This window comes from Hydra vulgaris, chromosome 04 (genome assembly GCF_038396675.1).
Source record: "Hydra vulgaris chromosome 04, alternate assembly HydraT2T_AEP".
Taxonomy (NCBI): Eukaryota; Metazoa; Cnidaria; class Hydrozoa; order Anthoathecata; family Hydridae; genus Hydra; species Hydra vulgaris.
The window spans coordinates 6,420,683-6,431,352 of NC_088923.1; the positions used below are offsets into that span (position 1 = coordinate 6,420,683).

Genomic DNA, 10,670 nt, shown 5'->3' on the forward strand with positions numbered 1-10,670 from the left:
TTATTATGCATTATACTATAAATATTATGCATTAATTATATACTATAGTTTATAGTGCATTAATTATAAACTAAACTATATGAATTATAGTGCAGGGTTCATACAGACTGAAAAATGATTGAATAAAAGTGCAATAGCAGGCCTTATTTTACAAGGTGAAGCGCATAGAGATTTGCCTACATGTCGATTAACAGTTTAATTTTAAACAAAGTGGAATAAAGAAAAGTGTAACATTTTGTATGTAAATAGAAGTTCTGGAAAGGTAACTGGGTAAATTTAAAAAATATGTATATTGGATAAAATAAATTTGAATATATCATATCCCTGCTAGATAATAAGTAATATCGCTAAAAACTGCAACAGTTACAAATAGCAAAATTTGAACTTAAGGTCTAAAAAATGTTTATTCTTACCTACAATATATAACAGTTGATTTATTTTGGAAAAAGTATTTTTTTATATGACATTGTAATAATTAATGTTACATTTAGCTATTGTGATAAAAACAGAATGGCATACATCATACAAAAAATACAATAAAAACATACCTGAATATATAATTGATCGTCCTAAGCCTTTAGTCAAACATTGCATGAGATTCATAGATAAGTTACAAGGTGTTAACCTGCAAGGTATTACTTATTTAACAGAAAGACTTTACAATGTTGCTTCATTTAATTCAAATAGTAGAGAAATATACCAATGCTACCTTGGCGATGCTGTAAATTTGCCAACTTTCTCTTGTCCTAGTTGGTTCAATTCTCCATATCCATGCAAACATTTCTTAGGGATTTTTCTTAAAGAAAATCTCTCTTGGTCTGCATTTGGTACATCGTACGCTAACTCACCCTATTTCACATTAGATTTGTTTACTGAGAAAAATGCACTTGCTGCTTCAGCTCAAGAATTTACTCATTCCAGTAACATTTTGTTGCAAAATAATCTTTTAACTTATGCAACACCACTGCAAGATCTGGCAATGGAGTCTAGTGTGCAAAGAGATAGTAGTGATCAGTTCATGAAAGATAATAATGCCCTTGGTTATACTGAGCTAAATTCTGAAGTACAAATTAATCATCACACATCTGAAAAATGTCGCGAGCTTTTAAATGAAATCAGACAGTTAACTTATTTATGCAGCTGTCAAAAAATTGTTGATAATTCATTTGATGGGCTTTAGCAACTTAAAACAAACTCAATAAATAGTCTGCCAGCGGGACAAGGGATTTCGTTACGTCCAGAAAATATGTCTGATATTTGGCACAAGTCTCAATCAAATTTGCCAAGACTTTGTGAGCTACCATTAAGACGCAAAAGAAAAATGCCTAAACGAGTTGGCAAAAAGTATGACTTGCATAAAGCAGCCGCACGTTTAAGTTTTATCGATAAAAATGAATCTTGCATTTCTGAAGTAATTACAAGCCACTCCATAGGTGAAGATTGTGAAATCTTTACAGTTCTAAATGACTTGACAGTTTCAAGTCCCATTCAAATCGAAGAAATTGCAATCAATTATACCAATGAAATGTTAAAAGAGGAATGTGATGCCACTAACGACCATCATAGCGCTTTTCAGCATATTAAATACCTGAAATCTTCTTTGATTGGGAATAAAGATTAACATGAAATATCGAAAGAGCAGATGCTTAATGAAAAGGTGATTCATTTTTGTCAGCAACTAATGTCAATTCAGTTAAATATTGATGTTGGTCTGCAAGATCCTATTAAAGGACAAGTTTTATCTTTTCATATATATCCAAGCACTCCATTTGTCCAAATTCTTTATGATGGAAATCTTCACTGGATATGTGTGACCACATATGATTGTCAACCAGGGGAAATAATACATTTGACATCCTTTTCCATGGTTCAATCAGCTTGCCCACGAAAAGGCAAATATGCTCCCTTTTACATTGTCAAGAAAAAAATCTTACTTTTAAAGTTTTGCCAATTCAGCAACAAACAAATGGTGTGGATTATGGAATTTATGCTATTGCTTGGGCTCGTCAGATTCTTGAAACTAAAAGTATACCATCAACAAGTCTGATGTTTGAGCAAAGTGAAATGAGAAGTCATCTCCTAAAATGTATTTTAAACAATCGGTTGGAGATATTTTCAGTGACTAAAAATCCTAGTTCTTTCAGAAAATGTGCTGCTAAGACGATTCGTATTCCATTGCATTGCTCATGTCGCATGTTTTGGTTACCTGGAGATGAAGACATATTTAACAGGTATATTTTCACAATTATTAATGAGTTAACCCTTTAAGACAAAACGCCGTAATAATACGGAGGACCGTTTTAGGAGTTAAGGAGCACCGCCGTAATAATACGCACTGGTATAAGGTGTTACTTATAGAGTTTGTAACACCTTAAAATTAGTCATACACCCTTCAAACCACGATTTTACTATTCTCGAATGTTCTACGGAACTAATAAACACAAATTTCGTTTAGAAATAAAAAAAAATATGGTAGATAAACGACGATCAATATCTGTTCAAGACGCTGTAAATTTTGTCTTGGAAGAAGACTCAGATCTTTCTTCGTTGACAGAATCTTTATCTGACAGTGAAATAGAATTTTTAATCGAATCAGAAACAGATGAAGAATAATATCTGAGTGATTACAGTGACGATAATTTTAAGAATATTCCATCAATTGAGCAAAATATCAAGAATATAAAAGTAGTTCCAGCTCTAAAGAAGAAGAAAGTTAGTTGCTATGAGAATTTAAATTGGCAAAAGGAACCTCCTAAAGAAAGAATGAGACGATTTAATTTTATTTCTGAAGAAAAAGTCAATGGAGATATAAAAAACTCTGACCCTCTTGAATTATTTGAATATATTATTACAAACGAACTTTGTGAGTACATTGCTGAACAAACTAACATATACTTTAACCAAATGACAGGAGGTAAAGTATTTCAAAGAAGCTCTCGTATATTTAAATTTATCAATAGTGGAGCAATATTTACATCTCGTGACATACGCCTTCATTTTGCAGTGATAATCTACTGTGGTATTATTCGAAAGCCCAAATTGCGAATGTACTATACAAAAAGCAAACTGTTTGAAACACCAGGCTTTAAAAGTATACTATCGCAAAACAAATTATTATTGCTAGAGAGATTTCTTCATTTTGTAGATATTTCTAGTTTTGTGGACAAAAGTTATACAAAGGATATAAAAATTAAATACATTCAGGAGTACATTGTTAACCGCTGGAAAATTATGTTACAACCAGGACGTGATATATCCATAGATGAATCATTACTTTTGTGGAAGGGAAGGCTGTCGTTTAAACAACCGATACGATCAAAAAGTGCACGCTTCGGTATTAAGACGTTTGCATTGGCATGTGGGAAAACAGGATATGTCTGGAATCAAGTTATATACCTTGGTGCTGGCACAGAAATTTCTCAACAATACAAATATCAGGCCACCGATGTAGTAATGTCATTATCTGAAGGACTGTTAGATGTTGGACGGTGTATATACCTTGACAATTGGTATACCTCATTGGAAATTTGTGATTTTCTTGTTCAAAGAAAGACTGATGTTGTGGGAACATTACGAAGCTACAGAAAGTATCTACACCAAAAGATGTTATTAATGCAAAATTGAAATCAAATAAAAGGTGTGTTGCATACGAGCAAGGTTATCAATTCATGGTAATGCATTGGAAGGATAAACGTGATGTTTACATGATAACCACCTGCATACCTGATACTTTAGAAATTGTCTTACGTAAAGGTGCAAGGAAAGAAGTACCAACTGTTATCCACATTTACAACAGCAACATGGGTGGTGTTGATCTTAGTGATCAAATGAGCACCTCCTATGCTTGTGAGCGAAAAAGGGTGAAAAAGTGGTATAAGAAGTTTTATTTTCATCTGATTAATCTTTCCATATTTAATGCACAAGTCATTCACAAAATGTTAGGAGGTAAACTAAAGGCTTTAGAATTCAGAATGCAGCTTGTTAGTGCTTTAGTTTCTTTTTATGGTTATGACATAGTAACATCCGGACAGGGTGGGAGACTAAGTCTTGATGGAAATCCAATGCGATTAGTGCATCGTCATTTTCCATCATATGTTCCGGAAACAGAATGTAAAACTGCACCTCAACGGAGGTGTGTTGTATGCAGAAAAAAGGGGAAAAGAAAAGATTCTCGTTATGAGTGCACCCCTTGTGATGTAGGGTTGTGTGCTGCACCATGTTTCCAACTCTATCATTCAAAAAAATACTACTAGTGTTAAAATATATATTTTTTAGTATTAATAACATGTTTTCTCACTAATACTGTGTTTTAAATGATATTTTTATACATTATTTTCATATTAAATTTGAATTAGTAAAAAGTTGAGTTTTATTCAAAATAACCCGCGCATTTGGATGTACGGCTAAAAAAAAAAGGTGCCGCTTAATGGGTTAAGTTGCTAACATTTTTATATATATAAGAATAAACATATTATATATATGTAATATTTAATATGTTAAATCACAATTTACAATTTTTTAAATGTTGTCAGAAGTTTATTGAATTTATTACTTAAACATATATTTTAATATTTTATTATAAGGCAAATGGCACAATGTTGTGCTTGTAGAAAATGGTTTCATCGTGATTGTGAAAAAATCCCACTAAGTGCCTATGAAAGGAAGATGAAATTTGGATTTGTCGTGATTGCCAGAGCCAATTGAAAGAATAATATTGAAAATAATTCTGAATGGTTTTAATACCATTTTAAAGGTAAATAACATTAATAGTACTAACCACAACCGCAAGTAAAACTTAACTGCCAAATTAGATTTTACTTGCGTATCATGTAATATTTCAATATATCCGTCAGGTCATTTCAATATATCAGGTCATTTGAATAGATCCGTAAGGGCAGGTTATCCTTTTGTCAAGTTAGGTTATCTAATTTTTTTTAATATTTAGTTGCACAATTAAAAAGATTTTTTTTTTTAAGTTTTGGTTTCATTCTAAAAATATTTACAGTATATTTAAATGCAATAAGATTACAAAAAAACGTTTGACAAACAAGTATTAACAATCATAAATACCATCATCTCGCTGTCCTTTTTTTCCTTTCGAATGTATAAAGTTTGTATAAATTTTTATAAAGTTGTGAAAGAGACTTAATACATAATAGATAAAAATATATTTTTTAAATTTATGCATCAGTATTAATTTATTTTTTAGGATTTGTATTTCTACATTCAAAATGGTATCTGACTGTAATTGGTTTTTTTCTAAATGCGATTTCCGAAAACTTTCAAAAGAAATTCTGCAGTAACACAATGCTAATAAGTTAAGTTATATCTCACTAATAAGTTAGTAATAATTATAATTATAATACACCAACAGTAATTGTTGTTTAAAAAAATTAATAAAATCCGTCGTTAAGTAATAGTTGCTTCTAAAACTTCAGGAACAGATTTTTCAGATTGTTATAGTTTTAGTTTAGTCATAATTGTTGCCTTCATAGTAGCCATCATTGGCAACTCTTATTGCTTTTTCATAATTACAGGTTATTTGCAATTGTATTTATTTGCAAAATAATACTTCATTTTTAGTTTATGCCATGAAATTGGTATTGGCATGAATTTTTATACCTTTCTGATATTAGCATATACATTGGCACAATAATATATTTTGTTTTTTGTGACACTGGTATAAATTGCCCTAATTGTGCTGTTTGTGTCATGGTGTTAAATTGTTTTTGACACAACATGCTTACACCTCTATGACATTGGTAATTTAGTATTCTATAGCCAGGCTTGGACAGGACGGGAATGGCGTGCGATTTGGCGTGTTGTTTAACCACGCAAATAATAAAAATATTTTGACAATTTAACCACGGTTGCTTTGATGTATTGACAAATAAAACGTTTCAGAAATACGTTGAGAAAAACTGTTTAAAAAGACGTTAGAAATAACTTCTGATCATTGATCTTTTGTAAAGCTTTTTATATTATGCGAAGACTTTTTTTATAATTATTAGTTTTAATGGTTGCTTAAAATAAGATTGTTGGCTGTCAAGCGCAAAGATTTTTAAAGTAATTTGTTTAATGTTTTTATCGGCTGATGTTAAATGAAAATCTCCGCCGAAGAGAGCCAATGTTCTTTATGTATATGATAAATGTAAAGCTTTAGAAGTATTTTTGAATATTTTTATCTTACAATGTTTATAAATCTTATAAAGGAATATTTTCATGAAAATGATTTTTTATTTTGTTTTTAATTTATTGTATGAAGCACTTATAAATAAAGTGACGAATTGATTGTAACGCAAAATTAAAATTAGGATAAAAATTATCAAAGAATTATTATTTCAATGCATAACAAAATTTATTGGATTCAAAAAAACGAAGAAGTATAAATATATAACGTAATATAATATATACGGCATATATATTATTTTATAAATATATATGTTACAGTAAAATAAACCAACAAACTTCATTAAAAATATATATAAGGTTACTGCCTAGATTCTGACGCTTTTAGATCGTTTATTCAGCTGTCTAGCTGACTGAACTGTTTACACTGGGAAATTAAAACTAAATCTCGTTGCGATGAAACGCTTCAATAGCTTAATTTGTAACAAAAGATAAACGTTAATTATTTGTAAACGTAACTTAAAATAATTGTTGGTTTAAGTTTTTTGAGTCGAGATTTTTCTTTCGTTAGGAATTCTTTATTTTTAATTATTGCTCTTTCTAATTTAGTTTAGTTTAGTTTTTGTAAAGTATTTCCCAAGCGTTAAAAAAAAAATTATTTAAATTGTTGAAGCATCAAAGCAACCATGGTTAAATTGTCAAAGATTATTATTACTTGCGTGGTCAAACAATGGACAAAATCGCACGCCATTCCCGTCCAAGCTTGTATAACCATTAGTGAAATTGGTATAAGTCATTGGGGTTATCTTAAATGTTTATGTATTTTTTTGCTTGGATCGTGTATGTTGACTTTCAATGATAGTATGTGTGTGTGTATATTTATATGTATATAAATATATGTATGTATATATATATTTATAAAAAGAGATAGAGAGAGATGAGAGAGCTTTGTGCTAGACTGGTAGAACGACGTGTATTTGTGTATGTAGTATTGTGTGTATGTACTATTAACTGTTTGCGGGTTTGTCTATTATTTTGTTTGTAGCATAATGTACATATGCAAAAAATATATAGATTAAAGATATAGTTAAACACTTGAGTAAATAAGTACTCATAAGTGTTGATAAATGAAGTACTTGAATGTTTAATGTTTCAACTAAAAACAATTGCAAATCAGTTTCTTTACATGGCATTATTACAAAAATTTCAATATTGCTATAATAGGAGAAATTACTATATTACTAAAAGTATTATGGTAATAAATATAGTACTTTATAATATATAGTAATAATAATATAAACTTTATAATATATATATAGTAATAGTTGTATTACATTATAAATTAGACAAATGTTATGAATTAGTTATATTTTGGTGTGCTGAATTTCGGCTCAATAGTTGGTGGATTTATAAATTTATAGAAATTATAGACAAAAACAAAACAAAATGATGCGAAAGTTATCACATTATAGTAATTTATTAATAAATAATTTATCCTATTGTAGTTAGTATCATTGTAAATTTTGCCACAATTAAGCACACATATAATTAATTCATAACATTTGTCTAATTTATAAAGTTATGCAAATAAATTCATAGGCTAATAAAATTGATTATGTCTCTTGCTTAATAAGTATTTTAGGTTTAGGTATTTCTGCATCAGGAATCGACCCATCAGATCCAGGCCTGTTTTGGTACCTGTTTTTCACCTGTGTGGTAAAAATTATTTCTTTCTTGCTATTTATCTTTTTCTAAGTGTTTCTGCTTCTAATCCTAGTTTTCTGTTAATTTTAGCTCGTTTATTTAGCCAGTGATAATTAAAAACAGGTTGCGTCAGTTTTTAAAATCACAGTGTAAAAAGATATCCTAATATAAACTCTCAGTTCATCACTATGAATGTCAATGTGTTTAAAGTTGAATGAACGCATTTAATGCTTTGTACCTGCAACTTCAAAGGTATCCAATTTAAAACTTTTGCCATTGAAATTTAAATAATAATAATATAAACTATATATATTTATTTCTGTGTGTATTTGTGCATGCATAGATATTTGTGTTTATATATATATATATATATATATATATATATATATATATATATATATATATATACACACATATATTTATATTTATTTATTTATATATATATATTTATATACATTAAACATTGGATTAGTTATTAATACAAAAAATCTATTTTAGTTAAGAAAAAGACTGAAGAAAAATTAGTTTAATAAAGATTTATTACAAAAGATGTAGTTCCAACTTCAGTACAAGATAAATTAGCATTTTGTTAAAGTGCAAGTTATATTTTTGGAGTTAAGATCTTCGAAAATCTTTGGAGTTAAGAGTTAAGTTTATGCAGCACATGGATTTAATTTAGATAAACAGTTTGCTTTTATAAAAGTCAAATTCAGAATAGTTCATTTTGGTTAAATAAAATTTAGAAAAAGATATATTGCAATCAGTACTGTCAGTACTAGTTTTGTTTACTTAAATGTTTCATTGGTTGATATGTAATATTTTCCGAATTGTTATATGTTTTTGGTGTTTGAGTAATGTTTTAGTAATATATTTTTTATTATATACAGAAATAATGACAAATACAAAAAAGTCTCCCTGTTTGGTATTGTAATTGGATTTAAAAAAATTAAGTAATTACTCATAGTCGGAAATAAAAAAATGCTGTTTTTCATTTAAAAAAAAAAAGTTTATCTAATGGTTATTATATTATATGCACTTGTAAGAATAAAAACTAAATTCACTCCTTCAATAACATGTAGCCGTAGCCTTATGGCTATTAAAAGGTGTCTTTGAAAAATGTTGTTTTGTCTTGATGTGAGTTCAAATGAGCTAGGTAGACAAATACTTTTAAAGTTATAGTTTTTGTAAAATTTATGCGTTTTTAATTATAAATTACTGGTTATTTCCAGGTTTATGGATTAAAAAAAAATCCAACTAAAACATGGATACTTTATTTAGCCGCTCGTAAATAAAAATTTTGTTGCATTCTTACAACACTTTAAAAATATTTAAATGATAGAACTTTTGCAATGCATAAGTTTTAAAATGTATTAGTTAAAAAAATGTTTTTATTAATATCATTGATTAATTGTACATAACGCTTTGAATATTATAAACAATTTATATATTTAACTATTGTAATATAATAAATTATATACTTTTTGTTAAATATCTTAGTTATAATAATGCCATCTGAAACTGAAGAATCATGTAAGTTAGCTTTTTTATAATCGATTTTTATTATTTTCGAATTTGTCTCACTTCAATGCATTATTATTTTATCTTTATAACTTTTAATGTTAGAATCTATTAATGTAAAATATTAACAGATTAGTTTTGTTTACTTAAAGGTGCAAGAAATTATTTGGATCATTATTCCTGTGGTATGCAAATTGCTTTATTTTTTTTTATTATTAAAAACACTTAATAAATTAATTTACAAATTAAATAATAATAAGATAATAAATTTGTTGTTAATACCATAATTAAAAATATACTAATTTTTATCTACCCTAGATTTTGTAACAAGAAAAAAAGATACTGGTAAAAGATTTCTTTACGTATAATCTTTTTCTATTTACATTGCTTTTTCATAGAACACATTTTGGGGTGAATTCCCAATAAAAAAATATACTAAATATTTTTTGACCACCGCTATCTTTAACATATTTACTTATTTATATTTTATAATATATAAAGGTTTTTTTCCTTTTTATTTGATTCCAAAGTAAATTCTGGATTAAAACAAATATATTATATATATTTTTTTCTTTCTCGTTTTTAGATTTGGATGTAATAAAAAAAGTTGGTAAATGATGATAAATGTTTATAATTATAAAGTTAATAATTTTATTTATAACATATTTTATTTGTTGTAAATATTTGTTAAATTATTAATTGTTTTTAGAAAACAAAGAACTGAAACTGGGTAAAAATTAAATATTTGTAATTGTTCTTTTTGTTTTTTTTGCAAATGGGTCTTCAATCAAATTTTAATTATATCTTTTAGTGGAACTGGAAGAAAGAATTAAACTATGTAATGTTATATTTTTTAAATTTTATTTATTAATACATGAACAATGTTGTCTAAGAAATTCAATTACCAGACAAACCTAACAATTATTTTTTATTTTATGATATATATTTATTATATATATGTGTGTGTGTGTGTGTGTGTGTGTGTGTGTGTGTGTGTGTGTGTGCGTGCGTATAGAGAAAGCTCCTCATTATGTTTGTTTTTTATTGATTTAGTGAAAGAAAAACAAGATTTAGGTATTTGTTGTTATAACACGGTTGCCAATCAATCTTGAATAATAATAATTTTTAATAATAATAAATTTTTAATAATAATAATAATAAATTAATTATTAATAATTTTTCTATAAATTTTTAGAGGATAAGATTTTGGAATTGGTTAATTATTTTTTATTGAATTATTAATTATCTTTTATTGATTTTATATATTTACAAAGCCTTTTAAAAGTGACATGTTTTAGATTATTTATCTAATTGTTTAC

At 27.5% G+C, this 10,670-nt stretch overlaps 1 long non-coding RNA gene across 1 annotated transcript; it reads left to right on the forward strand.

Annotated features, from left to right (window-relative positions):
• Positions 1-1,875: 1,875 nt before the first annotated feature.
• On the forward strand, positions 1,876-5,418 carry LOC136078963 (uncharacterized). Its single transcript, XR_010637822.1, has 3 exons — positions 1,876-2,231; positions 4,584-4,753; positions 5,210-5,418. It is a non-coding gene; the product is annotated as an uncharacterized LOC136078963 (long non-coding RNA).
• Positions 5,419-10,670: the final 5,252 nt, after the last annotated feature.